Source organism: Grus americana, chromosome 1 (genome assembly GCF_028858705.1).
Source record: "Grus americana isolate bGruAme1 chromosome 1, bGruAme1.mat, whole genome shotgun sequence".
NCBI classification, from domain to species: Eukaryota; Metazoa; Chordata; class Aves; order Gruiformes; family Gruidae; genus Grus; species Grus americana.
The window spans coordinates 126660877-126682256 of NC_072852.1; the positions used below are offsets into that span (position 1 = coordinate 126660877).

The 21380-nt window shown below is 40.2% G+C and overlaps 1 long non-coding RNA gene across 1 annotated transcript; it reads right to left on the reverse strand.

Moving 5' to 3' along the window:
• Positions 1–5964: 5964 nt before the first annotated feature.
• On the reverse strand, positions 5965–21264 carry LOC129207995 (uncharacterized). The gene is made up of 3 exons (XR_008577640.1): positions 20339–21264; positions 18383–18532; positions 5965–13056 (listed from the first exon to the last, which is right to left on the reverse strand). It is a non-coding gene; the product is annotated as an uncharacterized LOC129207995 (long non-coding RNA).
• Positions 21265–21380: the final 116 nt, after the last annotated feature.

Below are 21380 nucleotides of genomic sequence, written 5' to 3' on the forward strand. Positions count from 1 at the left end.
TAGTTGGACCCTAACTTGCTGAATGTGTTGGAAGTGAACCTTATGTTGGCATTAAAAGTCTGCAAGAAGCTCGCAGAACAGTCAAAGCACTGCAGCAGCCTGGAACGTTGACATGTCATGTATGAACTTGCTTCCACTTTCATCCCTGATCCATGACCCAGTTTGAGACTTCTGATGCTGGGACATGGACTTGGGTGGGGCTCTGTGAGACCTTCCCAGCTGACTAAGCCAGGAGAGTCTGTGCTAAGTGGAAGACTAAGTCTAACAGGACCCCAGAGATGTGCATGACTCTCACAAGTGCCATTCACAAAGCGCATGGGCACAACTCCTTCGGACTATTGCCCTCGTCCAGATCTGAGTGGTTCTTTCTTTGCCCATATGAGGTTCTGGTCTGGTCTGTATATGTGCTTACGCTGTATTGGTGTCCTACACTTTTAATGACAATCCAATTAATTCTCTTTCTTGGGACACTTTTGTGGCTGAAGCCTACGAATTTGCTTTGCCGAGCTTACCCCTTCAATGATTTATTTATTTATATATTTTTCATCATAATCTGCAGAATAATAATTTTATCAACATACTTGTTTCCTACTGGAACTGTCCTCTGACAACTGCTTTTATGTGAGAATTTTGTGAACAGTGGAGAAAGAAAAAATACTTTCTTTTAAACTGTAAAATGCCATAAGTGGCCACATTTTTATAAAAGCTGTCAAAGTTTTGTGAATCATGAAGAAATTAGTAAGACTGCAACCTGTTTGTAGATGTCTTGTGAGCATGGTTGAATACATTAGTTTTAATGGCCAATTTTACCACTGTTAGCTCAATCAGCGCAAGAATTATAGTTCTGAAAGTTAAGACAGCTTGGACACATTATCCAAATTTCTTTCCAACATGTTGGAAGCAAAGCAAACTGCTGTGTTTACTGAAGAGGACAGTTTTGCTGTGAGAGTTTATTTTTATTCCTCTTCTTACTCAGTTACAGGGAAAGATCCTATAATTATCGACTATCTTTTAGTGGTGATTTACTTGGCAAAGATTGATTAGCACAATCAGTCACTCTAAAGCAATTTTCATCACCAAATATTAGATGGTTTCTTTTCCTACTTGATTAGCAGTCCTTCCACAGGTTACATTGTAGATGTAATTCTATAAACACGGCTTGCAAAGTGTTGTTATATGGCAAATCCATATCTAAATATAGAAATTCTTAAATATTTATGGGTACTAATTGTGTGCATGCGCATGTGCACACATGCATGTGTGTTTGTATATATGCATATGAAGAAAATCTGAAAATGTCGATTATATTCTAAATATAGAGATAAAGATTTGGATTCAGAGATTAATCTTCCATATATGTATATGAATAATATTTTTGTTTGATCTTATCATCCTGCCCCAGCATAATCTGCGTAAAATAAATAAAAAAAAACCCTTAGATATGCTTAGCAGAAAGTAATTCACATTTGTCCTTAAAAGTACAGCTAGCTTAATACATTTTAACTCAGGAATTGTGTTCAGATTATTTTGGGGGTTTTTATTTATTTGGAATGCTTGCTTTTTGAGCTATTCTGTTTTAAGCCTTGGGCTTGAAAGGCTGCACTGTTTGGCTCTGTTCTGTAGGGCTGACCTTAGGTGAACTGCTACCCCAAGTGAAGAAATCATACGTAATTCCTATGCCAAAATCTTCCTCAGATTGAAAAGAAAGCAGAAGCAACCATATTGAAGTACAGATTCAGCAGAGCTGCTAAAGCGTCTGCAACTCTAGGTATTGCAAGGCAATGTGTATAGTATAGATCAAATGATATAGCTCACTCTTACAGCCATGTAAATAATACATTTGCCTATAAAAAATGTTATATGTGCATTAGCAAAACCCCAGGTTTAATGAGAAACTGAACATCGCTGATTCTGCTTCTTGGTGCAGTTTCCTATGTTGTAGAAACACAAGGGCTGGCGAACTGCAGGTATGTGCACAGGAGGCACAGAATAACTGCCAGATAGGGGGGGTTCATTGCTTTGAGTAACAACTTAACCTGAGGCTGATCTGGAAAAAAGGAAAGAGGCTTCTACCCCCAACCATGGCCTGGGGAAGCAGTCTTCCTTCAGTAAGTAGCAGTGATTGTGCTGCAAAAGGAGAGGCTGAATGTGAAGTCTGTGTAGGGGATGTAGGACTTGGGAGAGGGACAAGTTCAACAGATAGCTGCAGTAGGTCCCTGTCTCCTACCTGGGCTAGCAGCCAGCATGAGGATGTTCCCAGTCTCCTTTGGAGGCTGAGATGAAATTATTTCTTGATTTTCCCAGATTTTTTTTTTTTGAGTGGGTAAATTCAGTCTTCCGCTTTGCCTTGACTCTTCTGCAGTGCCAGCTTGGCTACTCAGTTCCAACAGAGGATACAGCATTTTGGACCAAAAATTTCTTTACATAGCGAAGCCTTTTGAAGGTTCAGTGGACTTTCTCAGTCTTCAAATCACAGAATCATAGAATCATTTAGGTTGGAAAAGACCTTTAAGATCATCGAGTCCAACCATAAACCTAGTACCGCCCAGTCCACCACTAAACCATGTCCCTAAGTGCCACATCTACATGGCTTTTATGGGGCAAGTCTTCCTGGCTTGGCACAGCCCAGCCCACACTTGTGCATAGGAGAATATACTGTTCTGCATCTCCTCTTTTCCTGCAAGTCACAAAATCAGATAAAAGTGGGAAGATAATATACATTTTAAAATCAATACTGAGCAAAGCTGCTGAATTTTTTGAGTTTCTAAATATATAGCCCTGTTTTCAGTGAAACTTAGCTCTGTTTATATCTCTTATTTTTCTGTGCGCTCATGTCGCATCTACTGTAAGAGTTAAGGGAGTTGTACCATATACGACAAATGAACATGAGAAAATGATGTTGTCATGCAAAGTCACATAATTGCTACTTTATAAAGCACTGGAAAGTTCATATTTTTGCAACTATATCTGGGTTTTCTCTTATATAAACACACAGTCCCAGATGCAACGGTTTAAAAAGGATTCCCCCTGATCTGAAGACAAAGACTGCATGTTCACATAGAGGTTTAAGTTTGAATTCTGCTCCATAACCTTCCCCCGCACCGAGGTCAGACTGACAGACCTGTAGAATGACAGTATCATCACATAGAAATTTCATTATTCTGTGTAATTTTTGTATTCTTTCTAAGAGGCTTTAAGTCACTAATGTAGAACCTAAGCTAACAAAAAGAATAGGAAAATTTCTTGAGTCTCCAATACTCCATTTTTTTCCTTATATATATATATATATATATATATATATATAGTTCTAAATGTATGGGATATTAGCAAATTTACTATAGCACTTTTTACAGTGTAAGAAATGTTAATAATAGGAATTGCCTGTATATTAAATTTAAACTGTAACCTCTTTGCAGACTTTGTTTGCAAGCTCTCACCATTAGAAGCAGTGATGGCAGCAGGAAGCATGCAGCGTGGTGAGGCTTTTCATGTCAGGCCATTTTCCATTTCCGAATTGGCTCTGTACCACTAGTAGCATACACATACCACAGTTTGAGACCCCTTAATTTATGTCAGGAATCTGAGTGAAAGCAGTGACCTCATGTAGAAAGACTGCAAAAGTTTTTACGTAGCCAAATGAGAGATGTTGAGATTATTTTAAATAGTACTTGTGGCAAATCATTATATTCCAGTTGAACAATAATGAAGAAAACTCACTGATCTGTAATGATTTCTGTTTCTTGTAAAACTTTTGATTATTCAGCTGGAGAAGATCTCTCAGATCATGTGGTATGGCCTCCTGTGTGGAGCATGATATTCTTGTACAGTAAGCCAACAAGAAATGTATCTAACTTATTTTTGAACACTCTTAATGAAGGTGACTCAGGTTCATCAGTAGAAAGCATTTTTCCATTATCTAATTGCTTGTCTGGTAAGAAATGTTTGCTTTTATCTAATTCTGATTTTTTTTAATTTTACAGCATTAATTCTGATTTGATTTCTAAAAAGAAAGCAAGCAGTTATTCCTTTAGCTTTCTCTGCAGTTGTAAGCAACTGGTAAATAGCTTCAAAGACAATTAATTAATGCCAGCTTAGTGCTCTGTAATATATGATAATCACCTTTGCCATGGCTGCGTTTCAAATGAGACCCCGTTAAAAAAAAAAAAAAAAGAAAAAAGAAAACATCTTAGAAAGGTCCTTGGTTTAAAAAAAAGGCTTTAAAAATTATCTCCTGAGTAGCTAAAATATTAGACACAGGAACGAAACTCAACCTTTTATAAAGAATGTATTTCCTACTGATGTGAGGGATACTTTTATTTTTTGTTAGACCTGAGTGGATACTTTCAAAATACTCTGGCAGGCAAAATATTGGAAATCTCAGTTACATATTTGCACTGAAGAACATACTACTGAATTAGATCTATTGGTACAAAATCCCATGATAATCCCTCAAAACCATTTGAATGTTACCTGTAACTATTACAGTTCACAAAAGCAGGAATTAGAAAATGTATAACCAACCTTTAATTCAAATCCTGAACTGTGTCTTTGAAATGTGTGTTGTAAATAACAAATCAAAGAATACATCAAAACAGGAAATAATAAGTATATTTTAAGACTGGTTTTCATTCTGATGCAAGTTCAAACTTTTCCAAGAAACCTTTTAAATGATAGGCAGGAAATGAAGGGTTTCTGCTGGAGGACATTGCAAGTTGCCATCTCAGTGAGTGATTATGAGCGTTGCCTGATGTCAACAGCCAGTATGGTTGTTTATACTCTACTTTGCTCTCCTTTTAAGTCCCAGGCTTATATCACACCATTTTCTCTAAACTCGTTATAGCTGGGACTAAAATGTGCCGATAAGTCATAACATTTTCCTAGAGACCATCTGGTGTCCAAAGTCATGGGAACGTTGGCTGCTCTGCCTGACCTCACATGCAGTTAATCTTAAATGTGTTACTCTTCATTTAGTGGAGGAGAAAATGAAGTCAAGAGTGTCTCCTTCGGTTGCAAAGAAGGAAAGTTTAAAAGAAAAAAGAAACATTTGAAATAGATGTCAGAACAGTAAGTGATAATACCTAACCCCGTGGAGCCGAGGTTGAGAGCTTAAAAGCTCCTTTCTAATTTTCAGATGAAGGGTAATTATTACACAGCAAGGTTCAAATTAAAAAAAAAAAAAACAAACCCAAAACTGTAAAGGTTGCAACACAAGAATTGGGACAACAGACAAGTGACTATAAAGAAACACCTATTTATTTTGGTCACGGTTGATTGTTTAAAACAGATCTTCCCTTCCAAGGGGTGAAAGCCCTGCCTGCTGCTGTGAGCGGTTCGACCCCGCGTCCCGTGTGCTGCCGGACGCTTCCCCGAGAGCCGCGTCCCCGCAGCTCGTGCATCTGCTTGCCTACGAGCCCCGCGCTGGGGATTGCACGTGAGGGTCGCGTCTCCTCACCCCACTGCCGCAGGATGCCCTGCATTGTCCCTCCAACAAAAACCTGTCTCCAGCAAAGTGGATTTATGCCTCCTTCACACGTGCGACACCCCGAGCCTCGCCAGAGGCTGCAGCCATAGCCACCAGCTTGGTAACCAGCATCTGCACCCTCTCTGTAAATAACAACAGTTTGTTCTGCTAGGTGGGCATGTCCTCACCTGGCAGTATTCTTGGGCCGGTTTTCCTCCTTCTCTTCAACACAAAACTAAACCCGTGATTGTAAAGCTGCCCAGAGTGATGGCGGAGAATTGTTTCTTCCATTCTTTAAGGAGAACCACAACATGCAGACGATGCTCACAGCAAATCCTTTGACCACATTTATCCTCATTCTACAGGGAACTAAATAGAGTCCTTGGCTGCCAGCGTTAGTATTCATATAATCAGACACTGTTACTTTCTTTGTATTTATTTTTATCCACTGAAAGAAAACAGCATTCTTTTTCCAGAAGAAATTAATTTTATTTTTTCCAGAGAAAGCAGCATATCTCAAATTGGAAGATGTACATTTAAGGACATTATAACTCTGGAAATAAAACTGCAACCACAAATCCAGCAAGAAGTCTGGGGATTGTTCTGAAAGGCAAATAATAAAACAACATTTTACTGGTGATGATGCGTATTCTAGACAGACAGTGACAGCTGAGTGTCAGTGATGGATGAAGCAATTCCTGTGTGTGTATACATAGGCTCTAGCAAAGCCACCAGGACTTCATATTCTTTCCAGTGATGTTAATTGGGGTTTTGCCATTAAAATTAGCTTGAGCCGACTTAGGCTCCTAATTACGATGAGTCTAATTGTATGTATCTACAAAAAAGAATTTAAATAAGTAACATTTTTAAGCCTCTTCAACTATGTGAATGAGTATTTGACACCCAACCAAATGATTTTAAAGTGAAATACCCAGAGACCTTCCAAGCTTAGACCTAGCTGGAGACTGAGAATGAATTTGCTTCCAGAGGCATTAAACATATAATTGCAGGGTAGATTGATGCCACCTGGATAAAAGAACCCAAATGAGCTGCAGATGTCAGGTGTCTGGTCAACCTAAAAAAACCTTCAAACCAACTGCACAGTACTGAAGACGGATATAGCATTGTCCAGCCTTGGCTTTAGACAAGGTAAATGTCTGAATAGATCATTAATGACAGGGGACGAAAGAATGAAATATTCCTCTGGTAAGTGGTGGGTTTTAATTAAGTGGCAGATGTGTGAAGCTGCTAAAAGATTTAGTACATTATAAACCTTGAGAAGATAAATTAATAAGCCTACCATTGGTAGTATATGTAACTATCACTGGTACATAAAAACATATGCACACCCTCTTACTTGCACAAAATTACTGCCATTAAAAAAACAAGCACTGACGAGCCAACGTTGCAACCCTCTTTACCTTTGATAAAAGTACTTCTTGTTAAATCTTTGACATACTGAATTCTAATACGGGGGGAAAACATTTAAAAAGGACTCTAGTCTGAGAGACGTAACTGTTTCACAGACTGATGCTTAACATAAATGACAATTCATCTTCTCTACGCCAAATTTCATAGCTAAGCACTGTAATCTATTTCTTTATTGTAACCATCTGATAGCAATCTATGTGCAATGCTCAAGTCTAAAACTATTAGATCAACTTTTATAAAAGAAGTTTGACTGACAAAGCCTGAGAGAAGATAGCAATACCAGGATTACCGCCCATAGTTGTGCTTCCTGTGGCTAAACTTATCTGAGTGGGACTAGAAGGTGTTCACGAGAAGATATATTAATAACGACCATTTAAGACAGTGAAGTCCCTTTCAGCTTGCCCCATGGGTTATACTTTCCATCCTGCACCTTTAAGATAAGCAGGGATAGTAGCAACCCAATGATAATCCCACTTGCAAGAAAACTGAGATTTGCGTAACTAAAATTCACTTTCATTTCAAAGTGAGTTTAGGCATTTCAAAGTGCCTCAGGTATATGATCTTACTTGTTTTAGGAGGTCCACATTAATACACAACGTTATATAATTTAGAGTCAAACATGAAAAGTTTTGCCACGTATATACAGACCCGTATAATCTGATTTGTTTATCCTGAGCTATATCAAGGTTAATAGAGTTATACTAAATCTCATTGCCTGTGAATGCAATTACAAAAAAATTGACATGTAGTTAAACAGGAGCCTTCATCAGGTCCTGCTGCTGGATACATGTTGCTACATTAGAACCTCCTTGCTCAAGTGCAGACATTAATTTTTACCAGTGTTTAAATTAAATGTTTGATTATGCACCACAATAAAGTAAATTGAAGAGAACAGTGGGGATCAATGTTATTCATATTATTTCTACATTATGAATACATCTGGGGCTTTACCAAGACAGAAGGATGTGGATTTCTGACAGTTTCTCTTTTCTTCCTCCAATTAAAATACGTGTGTGCTATACATATGTACTTGTAAGCAGATTATATTTAAGCATATTACGTGTATGTTGTTTTATATTCATATATACATACATTTGAAGGTAAAGTAAAACCATGAAATAAGAAATTTTCCCTTTATTTACGCTGTTTTCCACAACCAATAGATATGTGAAAAGGTGATTAAAACAACACTGCAACTCAAAATAGATTATCAGGCAGTTCCCTCATCTAAATGAATGCCTACGTTTCCGGAAAAAAATAGATTGCCTTTATAAAAGGATGAAGGTACCTTCTGCTGTGACTAATCTTACCCAACCATCTGAGAAAGGCATAGCAGGAAACAATTTATTGAGTGTAATTATTCAGTATGCAGGTAGCAGTAAATAACAAACACGAGCTTCTTAGAGTATACAGTCAGTAGAAGAAATACCTAATTAGTGAGGATTTTTGCAAGTCTCTTTTTAGACCAGAGTCAACATCCAGCTCTTAGGAATAAGTACATCATGATCTGCTGTGGAAAGACTTTGGACCAACAAATCAGCATTGGATATTGTCGCTGTATTTCTGTGACAGCAATAAAATGGATAATATAGCAGAATATAGATAATATAGCAGTCTTATTTTATGAAATATAAGAACTCAATTATTCAACCAAGTGATTAATATAAAATAATCTTAATTAAATATTTCTGCTGCATTATCCTCTTCTCTGGCTGTATAAAATGTATATTGTTTCAATTACAGTATTTTGGAATCTATCAATCAATCATCTTCTAGATGGCTATTGTCAGAAACTATATGAGCTTGAGATATAAGATGGATAAAAATGCCATTTAGATTTCATAGTCCCTCCAAAAGGAAATCAAGTATTCATTATATTGATCTCTTCAGCATATCAGAGAATCATAGAATGGTTTGGGTTGGAAGGGACCTTAAAGACCATCTAGTTCCAACCCCCCTGCCATGGGCAGGGACACCCTCCACTAGACCACGTTGCCCAAAGCCTCATCCAACCTGGCCTTGAACACTTCCAGGGATGGGGCATCCACCACCTCTCTGGGCAACCTGTTCCAGTGCCTCACCACCCTCACAGTGAAGAATTTCTTCCTGGTATCTCATCTAAATCTACCCTCCTTCACCTTAAAGCCACTACCCCTTGTCCTATCACTCCATGCCCCTGTAAACAGTCCTTCTCCAGCTTTCTTGTAGGCCCCCTTTAGGTACTGGAAGCATGTAGAAACGGAGCCTAAATATGCCTTCCAGAAATTTGGCATATGCAACATACAGAATGCTAATACTAATAATCCTCACTACCTACTATTCTGCTCCCTTTTTGTCTTCTGTGGCTGCTTCAGACAGTGAGATGACTCTTCTGGTAAGAAGCTGGTCCTTATTTCTTGGCCTCATTCTTGTAAAATGTTACTGGGAACAGTCTGTAGCTGTTGCTCCCCTGAGAGTGAAACTTACTATTTTTGGAACGGATTTCTTCCTGTCCCTCACTCTATCAATGTCTATCAATACTAAATTATCTTCCAAGGACCTGAAGACCCTTGAATTTTATCATTTCATTTTAATCTCACATATTTACTTTTTTTCTTTTAAGTCCTTGGGTATGCAAATGCCTTAAAATAATAATTTTAAAATTTTAATTAAATATTTTTAAAGATATTTAATTTCTTAGTACTAAACTGCTATTCTAAGCACCTTTATTCTAAACATCAATGAAGTTTAAAGCAAAGACAGTGCTGGTAGCATCAGCTCTGTTTTGTACTTGCTCTTTCAGAGCCTTGAAAGATTTGCAAATATATCACTTGGATAGTTTGCTTTATACTATCTTTCAGATTCTCTGGTGGATATGCGAAGAATTTATATGGCTGATAATCCTATAGACAATGACGCTTTGTCTAGTATTCTGAAAGCTTGACCAAAAAAAAATGAACGTGTTAATGGGCTAATGAATAGTCACACTGGGTTTTTGCATATTTTCTTCCTTTTCTGCTGGTATTTTTAATAGTGGTATCAGCTGTTCCAATAGCAATTTGATATTTAAAATCAAATTTAATCACCTTTACCTAAATGCAGACTCAATTTTGTCATCCTTTTTTATTGCTGATACCACATCAAGAAATATTGAATAATCCCCCAGTAATAGCAGTTTTTCAAGACTTTTCAGTGGGTTTCTAGGTGACCTGGATGCATTATTGCATGATATTTCATCTCCTTCATTCTGCCTCTTTTGCTTGACATATATATTACTTAAGCTGTAGGTTGTTGTCTTCCCATATCTTTTGCAGTTTTCGATGTCTTTCCTCCTATAAATATTCTCGCCCTCCCACTTTATGGCTCTTCATTGTCATGGTATGAGCTTAGTCCCATTGCTTCTCCCAGTTTTGTCATTCTCATATTTACAGTATCAGTGTTATTGCATGTGGTATCTCCTCTGATGCTAGCATATACATTCTAGTGCTGCTTTTTTATGGTTTGAGGTTTTTTATGCTTTGAATTGAGTTATAGGTTTCACTAGTATTAGACTTCACTCTGACAACTTAGGATGCCTTGCATTCATTATCTGTCCTAGCCTATATTCTTAAAGCTCTGTACTCACAGTTTGATCACACTATGAACTGCATCAAAAATAAACTCCATGTGTTTCCTTTTGCTCTTTCCATTCTCCTTTAAATGCTACTTTTTTCATACAACATGCCCATTAAACGAGCACCGATTTTTCACGTCATTATGTGTAACCCATCTTTTCCATGTCAGTCACATGGAAAGCATTCAGGTATCCAAACCTTTGAATTCAGTAATACATGAGTGTATCTGAGTTTCCACAACTGATTACATTGTCCTAGGGATTACGAATCCCATTGTATTGCACTGACATCTCTGCAGTTTCACTTTAGCAGTTCAACCTTGCTCCTGCTTCTTGCACATTCTGAATACTTCCTTGTAAATAATCATTCTTTTCATCATTTTGCAGGCATTCCTGGTGTTCCATTTATTTTTATTTTTACAATTTCTGTTCAGGATCATTTACATTTAATCCCCATCTTTCTTACAGCTTCCACTCCAGCCTTCTTAACTTTCCATTGCATTTCTCCCTATAATCTCCCCAACTTCTCATCAGCTTTCCTCATAGCTAGCAGTGCAAAGGGATCTGGAAGGCTGTTGGTTTTTTGGGTCTTTTTTTTTTTTTTCCAATTTCTCTGTACTCTCTTTCTGAACAAAAACCACATAGTTCTGAAGCAAGGAAAAGGCAGAGTTCCCAGCCTCCTAACTATGAAAGGTCAGCCTGATCCAGGAGCATTCAGAAAACCTTATTAAACTCCTGCTACACATTAAATTGTCTTTTAAAGTTCCCAAATGCAAATGTAACAACCACCAAGAGCAAGAATAAATGCGTATGGCTCATTAATACAAGAAATAAACCAATGCATAGAGTGGAAGTCAGAGTCATCATTTTAAAGTGCTTTGAGATAGGAAGGCCGCTGAATATTTGACAGAAATTATTGTCTCCAAATTGCATGGCTATTTCTAAATCTCACAACAGTCCTTTGTGTCCTCCCCCCACTGGGAAGTACTATTCTTGCCACAGAATTCATTAATTTTAATTAAGAAATCAATTTAAAAAACCAACACATTTTGCTACTACATTTTGAAATTCACATTCTTCTTGCTTCTTTCTTGGAGTGGGAAGAGGAGACAAATTCAGTATGACAAACCTTAATTTGCATACTTTTGAAGCCAGGGACATGGAGTCACTCCAAGTCAATATGGAGATGCTAGTTTATCATGTCCACGTACACTTGTTCATACACAGCACCATCTGATGCTTATGTGCTAAACAGAAATACTGGCGTTAAGCTAAAGTTGTCACACAATTCAGCAAGGTTTGAAAATAATTATGGCACAGACAGTTTGGATCTGATCCCAACCCTCAAGGATGTCACACAATTTCCATAAAACTGAAACTTTAAAAAAAAAACAAAAACAAAACCAAAAAAAAAATCAACACCCCCCCCATAAATTTAAAACTTTGGGTGGTTGTAGACAACAAAACGGAGTAACTCACTTAAAATAGCAAGGAGCGGAGAATTATGGGTAAATGCTTTGAAATTAATTTCTATTTTCATTGGTAATAGTGAGGCCAAATTCTGCAGTGTTTAAAAACTTTCTGCTCTCTGCTAACTTTCTTCTGGCAGCCGGTGAGGCTGGTTCCAGCCCTGTTCTCTGCCAGATGGAGCGCAAAGAGGGAAACATCTGCCTCTGGCTGCCAGGTCACTGAAGACACGTCTAACCTAAAGTATGTGAATACTCCTTCCAGGGTGGGAACTGGTGCTATTAAGCACAAAAGAGGCCAGGCATTATTTTCTTTTGTATCAGGATACCTTTATGGCACTGCACTCTACCAAAACAAGGTGAAGTGAATTGCTGTAGATGAGAGGCTGACCCAACCCTGCTGTAAATCATTGACATTCACAGGGAGACCTTCCCTGTCAGGCACAGTGTGTCGTGGGGAGGCGGGGGGGGGGGGGGGGAGGCAGGGTAGCGGGATACAAGTAGATGTAAGCTAAAAAGAAGAACAAACTCTTCCGACCAACTCCTGTCTCGCACCCTTCTTTCACACTGCTGGGAATTAATTTGTTTTCGGTAAAGTGCCACTGTTTCTAGTCAGGTTTCGGATCCCAAATGCCATTTTTAGAGCGCCAGACATAAGATGCAACACGGCCAAGGAATCTGTTCTTCTCAGACCCCAGACCTGCGCTGCCAACCTGCAGATGTCTTCACGCAAAGGCAAGCACCCAGCACATGGCTCCCCTGCTTCCTAATGCTCCTTGAACATTCAGGCTGCATCCATTTGTGAATCCGTGCTTTCATTCCTCACACAGATGGGGCTCTTCAAACAGCTGAATCCTACTCAAAACAGAAAGGCAGTTTCTAACCCACATTTTGGAGACGGGAGGGATGCACAGCGCAGTCTACAACGGTTCATCTCAAAACGAGCAGCGTACCACAGACATCTGTTCTTAGCGCGCCTCTGCATACGCTGCCTGCAGCCAAGACTCCAGCAGCAGGGCAAAACCAGCAGCACTGGTGCCAGTGGTTGGCTGTCATCCCACTGTGGTCCCAGAAGGACATAAAGCTGCTGGGGTCATATAATGTTTCTGTAAGTGATAAAAGAAAAGGGAAAAATCTCAGTGCACCCCTGAACTCCTGAAATTGAAAAGGAACTTGAATTTTTTTTTTTTTATTTATTGATTTTTACAAAGCAATACCAAAACACAAATGTTTCAAGGGGCTGCGAAGGGGAGAAAGGGGAATGAAATGATACCGCAAAAAGGTATGGGATATTTATTACCAGTGCTTGTTCTGCACCTAGTCTGCATTCCTAATGTATTCATCTACTCAAATCAATAAGAGTTTGGGGTATGCAAAGAATCTTGGACTGGGATTAATTCTCATGCTAGTCAAAGTGATTTTTCTTCAATCTATCATATACTGTATTTGACATATGGCTTTTCTCTCTGTCAGTAATTGACTGGTACATGCTTTGTGCTCCAGTGAAGGTAGATTTAATACACTGGACATCGGTGTGAGCTATTTTTGCTTTTGAATGACAAATTTAATTTCTGTAAGTTGTATTGTACTATTGTTTCCACTAATTTCACATTCTTCGCCAGCAATTTGGTCCCTTGTTTCATAACTAATGTTTTACTTCAAGTGAACAAGGATCTCAAAGATATCAAAGGTGCCTTGACATCTCTCAATAGACCATGACAGCCTCCTTCATTCTCCATATTTCTTAATGTGGAGACATCCAGTGAAGGAAGAAACACAGGACTGTGGTAAACAGACTTAGGAGACGTGACTCACTGTTTTTTCAGTGATGTTACCGATGGATTTTCATTGCCCAGATTAAGTGGACTAGGGGATTGAGCAATTTACCTAACGAGCTAGCGGACAGATGCACACTTTAAAAGACAGTGTAACAGTCATCTTCCACGAGATTGTTTTTTTTTGGCTGAAACTGTTTTTTTGGCTGAAACTTAAATTAATTTTTTTCTGGTTTTAATGTACTTTTGAAACTTGATTTTGTGTGTATTGTTTCCTTATGAATATGAAGGATTTTGATGAAGAAAACTCTTAAAAACAGATCTAGACAAATGTCCTAATAACACCTACTATTTTCTCAATCTTCTAAAACTTTGCCCTATTTGCTGAAGCTTTGTATTCGATTCTCTTAAGAATTTATTTTAAGTTCTTAAGACTGCTCACTGCAAGCCTTTCTTGGCTGTATTTCTGACTGCAAGCTTCCCTTTACTTTTATTTTTACTACTTCTTATATGACTGAGAGAAGCCAAATGAAAATCTTTTACTGGCAGTCTTAATATGAACAACACAGCAACTGGAGCTATAGAGCACCACTTCTTGGCTAAAAAACAAGTGGTGAGTGTACAGTGTGGAGGAGGGAGCAGGAGGAAAGGGAACTGCTAGGTCTCAATTTTCTTTTTCTTAAATGTTAAACACGGATGAAGTTAATCTGATAGAAGAGGAGATTACAAGAAACAGGATGAGTCTAAAACATGTTATAGATTCTCAGGGCATCCAAAAAAAACCCCAAAACATCCAGGAGACTGTCCTTTCCCTCATTTAGGAGAAAGATCTGAACAATTTGCTTGAAGGCAGTGCAAAGAGTACAAGTGTAATTCTCCCATATAAAAATAAAACAATAGCCTTCCTAGACCATTGATAGGGAAAAAAAATCATAAAAATAATTTAGAATTAGCCTCCATGGTTGTCCTCAACAAGCATTAGCTGGCCTTTCTCATCTGCATTTCTACTTAAGGGCAACACAGAAAGAGAGGAAATGTAAGGAGACTAAAGGGCTGGAGTTTAGGAAGAGGGAACTGCAGGACTGCTGCGGGGGGGGGGGGGGGGGGGGGGGACACGCATCTTGTGCCTGCTATTTGCCGTGCCAAATGGGCCACAGGAAAGTAAAAGCCTGAGGGAGCACAGACCTGGGATCTGCCGCACGCCTGGAATAGCAGGGAAACTTCCAGCCTCGGCTGTCCTTCCCACTAGCAGGGGAGCTAGATCCACGGCATGGATGCTGGGTAGGAATGGGTTTCTAGGTGACCTTCACGTTAACCAAAGTAATCAAGGTGCGTAGATATAGCGCAAATCCTGACTTCTCGATGTGTTTTGTAAAATCCCAAATATCCCTCTTTTCAAATGCTGATTTTTGTCATTAATTTTAATTAGATTAGCTCTAACATTGCAGTTAGAGGCATTCTCTTAATACAGCAGAATAAAATGAACCAGCTTGCTCTCTCTAAATATTTTGCCATTTTAAGTGGAGTACCAGGAGAAAAAAAACCACACAGAACAAAACAAAAACGAATGTCACGTTACAAATGCAATGAAAAAAACAGCAACATCAATCCAGCCAATGAAAAATGCATTTCTGTTGATGCTCGAGGGCATATGAGAAGTGTTAAAATATATGAGTGAGGAAATGCACTCAGTCAGATGTACAAATGACAACGATTTGGGGAAAGATTCAAAACATTGTGAAAGAAATTCCAACAGGCATCAACAAGCAGAACAAATACACTTTCTCAGATATGATGTCTGGGAGGTTTCACAGTAGCTCATTTGACCATATGAGGTGACGATATATCAGGAGATAACACTTTTACAATCCCAGCCTCTGCAGAAAAAAAGGATATTAAAATTTGCAGTAATGACGCTCATCTTTTTACTTCTGGATAAATCAGTCACATTGAATTTTCTGTGTGTCACTAGCTTAACCATACATTTTCCCTTGGTATATCTACCACCTGTTGCAAAGAGCAGTTTCTACTTACCTTTTTTATTTTCTTTAATATGACATGTTCAGCTTCATCACAGCCTTCAAATGGCATTTTGTGTGGAAATAATACTATTTTCTGTTCCTACTAAGGATAAACTTTTCCCATGCTTTTTCGGTACCTGTCTCGTTTTTTTCTCAGTGACTGTGCACTTTGTGGCACTGCCAGCACTAAACCACTACTGAGAAACGAAAGGTTTTCTTCTGCTGCATAGTGACAAGTTCACCGTGGTTAAGGAAAATGCAGTAGCTCTCAGGTGATGATGTACTTCCCAGTTTGGGTGCTATTTGGCTTTAGAATCTAATTTAAAACCAAGCATGCCAGCAGCAGCGACCTCAACCCATGCATAATTCAGACCCTAACTCACTTCAGGGAAAGATAACTGAACTGCTGCCTCAGTTCTACTGCTATTATCGCAGGGTCTAGTCCTGAGATACTATGCATAATGGAAGAACTCCCACAGAAATCAACATCCTGCTTGCACGGATACTTGTTTAAAGGTTGCAGGGCTGGAAACTTCTCAGGGGACCTCTGCCACACAGCTCTTCCTATTGACTCTGCAAAGAATTGACAATAGAGGTAGCAGGCAGCTTGGTACATACAGGACTGGGCTTTGACTGCTGGTTACTGCTCTCATTTAAGAGTCTTGTTCGTGACTGCGGGGGGGAAAGCCTTGTCTCCCTCGGTTTTCCTTATGCAGTGTCTATCATGTTCAGGTCAATCTCTTCAGCTCTTTGACTTGGACGGACCCTTGACTAGGTATACAGCTGTTGCAGCTGTGACTTCTGACAGCATGAGGAGTACTCTCCGCAAATTTGCAGACAACACTGAGCTGGAGGGGGAGCAGCCAATGCACTGGAAAGCAGGACTGTGATTCCGAAGGACCTCGTCAGGCTGGAGTAATTGTCTGGCAGGAACCTCACTAAGTTCAAAAATCCAAATCTTGCACCTTGCAGGGAATTCTCCCATGCACCAGTACAGGCTGGGGGATGACCAGTTAGGAAGCAGCTCTGCACAAAAAGACCTGGTGATCAAAGCGGGTAGCAAGCTGAACAAGAGCCAGCAATGTGCCCTTGCAGCAAAGGTGGTCAACAGCATCCTGGGCTGTAGCCAAAGGTCCAGGAGGGTGATCTGCCACCTCTATTCAGCACTTGAAAGACCATTTCTGGAGTGCTGTGTACAGAATTTTGGGTCCCTAGTACAGGAAAGATATTGACATACTGGAGTGAGTCCTGAACAGGGCAATAAGGATAGTCAGAGCACCCGATGTGTGAGAAGACGTTGAGAGAGATGGGTCTGTTTGCTCCAGATAAGTAAAGGCTCATGGAGACTTTATTACTTCCTGACCAGAGGACACAAAAATGATGGTGCCAGACTCTTTGCAGAGGTGTGTGGTGATGGGACACAAGGCAATAGGGAAAAGTTGGAACATGGTACATTCTGACGAGATATTAGCAAAATTTTTTACCAGGAGGACGTTTAAACACTGTGGCACCAGGGACCACAGAGGATGTGGGCTCTCCATCGTTGGAGATGTCCAGGCCTTGAGTGGAGATGGCCTTGAGCAACCTGATCTGATTAGACATGGTTTTGAGCAGCAGGTTGGGCTAGATGACCTCTGAAGTTCCCCTTCCAGACTAAATTATTCCTTGAGTCTATGGCCTATGCATGTAGTGGTATAATGTATGAGAGAGAGTGCCAAAAGAAAAATAGAGAAGTCAGAGAGAAAGAAGGGGTGGGGGGGAAGTTAAAATAGTCAAAACACTAACTGGAGAAAAAAACAACAGAGAAAGGGTAAATGCAGATCTTGTAGTGATATGCTAAGAAAAAAATACCTCTGTTGAGAAATAGAGTGTCATTTCAGAAATGAACTACTATAATGTTTACTTTTGTAACATCCTTAAGTACCTTAGAAAAATACTACTAATTGGAAATGCTTTAAAATAGAATTATTCAATTTTAAATTGTACATAGAATAACATATTGTATTTTAAAAGATATTGTTGTTCCAAAGTGTAGCACTTAGAAGTCTGGAAATGGCAAGATTTAGACAGATTTAATTCAGCTGTTTCTACATATGTACTGAATCATGTTAACGGTGGCATACTAACTTAATACCTGACCGTGAGCTATGTTTCCAGAGGATACCTGCCTCTCCAAGGAAATGAAGCAGGCAGTCAGTACTTCTTAGAAGCTTTACTATTTATTTACTGCATTTTACCTCCATACTAACTTTTTATTGAGTACAGCAGAGTTAATTCTGTTGGGATACTTCTATGGTCTTTGTGACTTTAGCATATGGGTTCTCATAAACAGCACTGAACATTTCTGTCAGATTTGGAGAAGGTATATTTTTATGTTTCATAAGAGGGATTTCATGTACAGACTGACTGAGATTCGTTGAAACTGTACACTGATGGTAAGAGAAATTTCTTTGCTCTGTACCTAATATTTGCGAATATTTAACAAGCTTGTAGTATCTTACATGTTTAAAATATCCTTGCACTTGATTTCATTTGTCAACATGATCTCCAAACCTGAACCCAGGCAAGTCAATCAGACATTTCAAAAATAAGTAACTCGTACAGTGGAAGTGCACGTTGTGTGAAATTACACTGACCTGCCACTTATGTCATCAGCAAAGGTCAGGTCTTCATAATGACACAGGGGAGACTCTTATCACTTGAACTAATAGCTTCAGTAGCTGTTCCTTCCATGGACTGACTCCTCCAGGGAGGCAAGGCAGAGACTTTTCCAATTGATTTCATATCTGTTCAATAAAGGAAAAAAGATGGTCACAGTACTTCTTAAGTCAAAGACAAATTTCTGAGGCAATGGTGCTTGTTACTTTGTTACGAACTCTGCTATTTCGGTTTTCCTTGCTGTCTTTTCCCATTTTGCCTCTATTCACTTACCTTCGCATGCACGCTTACACTGTCTCTGCCTCCCGCTTTCCATCCCTCCTTGCCCTCTGCGAAGCCCTGGCTGCCTTCCTAACCCTTGAACCCTTGACGTCTGACGCTGCCTTAGGACCAAGCGGTCCCACCACATGGGCTGTTTCTCCCGTGCTCCTTGAGCAGAACATCTCTGGGGGGGGGTACATGTCCCTGTTCCTTTCCACGCCCAGAGCAGGCTCTCCCAGGTACTTCAGGACCAGTGGGTGGCCAGGAGGCGGAGGCTGGAGCGCGCCCAAGCATCCATTTGCTGATGCACCGTTCATTCAGACACAGAAGCTGTAAATGGATGCAGCACGCTCACAACAGTTGAAGTCCTTGGAGAATTTAAGATGCAAACACGTCTCTCTTGAGCATAGCAAACTGCAGCGCGGTGTGCAGGTTGTGGTTGGGTTTGTGTTTTGGGGGTGGCTGTATGTCAACCTTCTGCTTTTCAGTGAAAAACCTGTTGGTGTTTTTTTTGTAGACAGTGAAAAATATGTATTTTTCAGACAACATATGACAGAACTTTAGCTGGAACTTTAGGAAAAAAAAATCAACCTGAGGCAGGTATCTTGCAGAGGCAACTCCAGCCCAAACAGCAAAGGTTTGATAAAGTCAAAACAAATTGAGACTTGTACAGAAAGTGCTGGCAACATTAACTATAGGCACCAGTGCTATTTCTGTATGTAATATCCCAAGTTTTCACGTATACTAGTAAACTGTTGATGTTTTCTCCTCCTTTTTACGAAATACTAAAACAGAACCATGATTCTGCATTTTGTACAGTTTTAAGAGAGCGTGTTTAACTTGGCACACCTATGTTCTTTATTAGTTTTTGAATCCTTTCTCATTGTTTTCACTATATTTGCTATGTTATCCCAATAATTAACATTTTAGAATTGTGAGGCAACAGAAATGGGACTCAAACTAATTGGCTAACATATTAATGCCTGGCACATACCTACTGAAGTTATACCAGGCATTAAAAAAAACCTCAAACAAACAAAAAAAAAAACCAAAACCCCAAGCCCCCAGACCCAAACATCCTTCCAAGTTCTAGCTGTAACAAGTCAAGGAAATGCATTTCTTCTTCAGGATTAATGACAGACTGGCATTAGTGGAGGCACAGATACCTCTGGCTTAGAGCCCATAGATACACACTTCACTTCTGCTAACAGAATGGTTTGTACATGCACTCTGATTCACCTATTATGGTATCAGGACACTGAGCTTTGGTGGTTGTGTTTTTAACAGAGGAGGCACCTAAATGCTTAAGAAAAGGAGAAACTGTTGCAATAGATGTGAATGTTCTCTAAGGCAATGCCACTGGGAAACCAGGACTAGACCTCATATGCTAACTCCTATAAACAGCTGTAAGAGCAGAGCTGTTTGTGCTCCAAGAAGCTTGCAACATAAATAATTTTTTTTTTCCTGTTTCTGCTTTAAAGGACTATGAACAGAGTGAAATGAAACTTGGAAGAAAGTTGTGTAAACCAGTAGGATTTAATCCTGCACCTTTTGAAATTAATGAGAACATTCCTATAGTTAGAAGAAAGAAAGATGGAGATCTTAGAGAAGAAAGCTGATTTTTTTTTTAAAAAAAAGCTAAATAATATTAATAGGGATATAACAGCACTTACAGGCCAGATTTTTGCTGTTTCTTCACTAGATGACAGCTTTGCTGGCTTGATTTCTCTCTTTCCATTTTATCATGCCTTAAAAGTAAGGAGCAGCATTCACTTTCAAATCTTCACTTTGAATCTTCCTCCTCTTTTAATAATCCTTAATGGACATTATACTCTATCTTCGTGTCTGTCTGTGTTTCTATCTCATGAGGAAGAGCTGCTTTAGACAGTGAATTGTACAAGTATCCATGTTTAATAACTAACCAAAACATTTGCCCTTGACATTCTCAGCACCGTAATGCTAATTAAGCAAAATAAACAGAGATGAAATGAAACCGGGGCAAAGTATTTATCCTTCCTCAAGATTTAATTTGGAATCAGAAACGCCACTGACGGGAGAGGGAAGCGGGAATTGCAACTACGTCTGCACACGAACAATGAAACGCTGAATTATTTTTTTAAACCTTCCACTAATAACTTGTGATTTAAAGGTCACTTCAGAAAAGGAATCAAGGTCAGACACCGCTAATCCGAAATCCGACGCACCCCTTCGTTTCTCCCGCTTCCTCGCCGTAGCGGCGCGGTAACGCGGAGCTGGCAGCGGGGGCGGGTGGGGCCGGGGCCGCTCAGCTCCCGCTGCTCTCCATGGCACGGCACGGCACGGCACGGCCGGGACACCCTTCGCTTCCACGCGTGACGCCTGGCCACACGCGCAGGGTTACAGCGCGCACGATCACGCGTCCGCCGGGCACAACCTCCCACACGCACCCCCTCCCCGGCGCGGCCAAGAACGGCAGCGGGGCCGGGGGCGGAGGAGGCCGCTCGGGGGCGGCGGGGCGGGCCGGGAAGCGGGGCGAGAGGCTCCCAGCGCCGCCTGCGGTGGGGGGAAAGTTCCCCAAACTTCGCCCTGGAGGGGCGGAGCGGAGAGGAGCCGGCCAGAGCCGCGCCCCCGCCCCGTTCCCGGCCCCCGCGCACACGGCGCGGCGGCTCCCGCCCCTTTTCCGGCGGAGCCCGAGCCGGGCCGGGCCCTGCCGCGGCCGCCGCCTCCCCCGGCAGG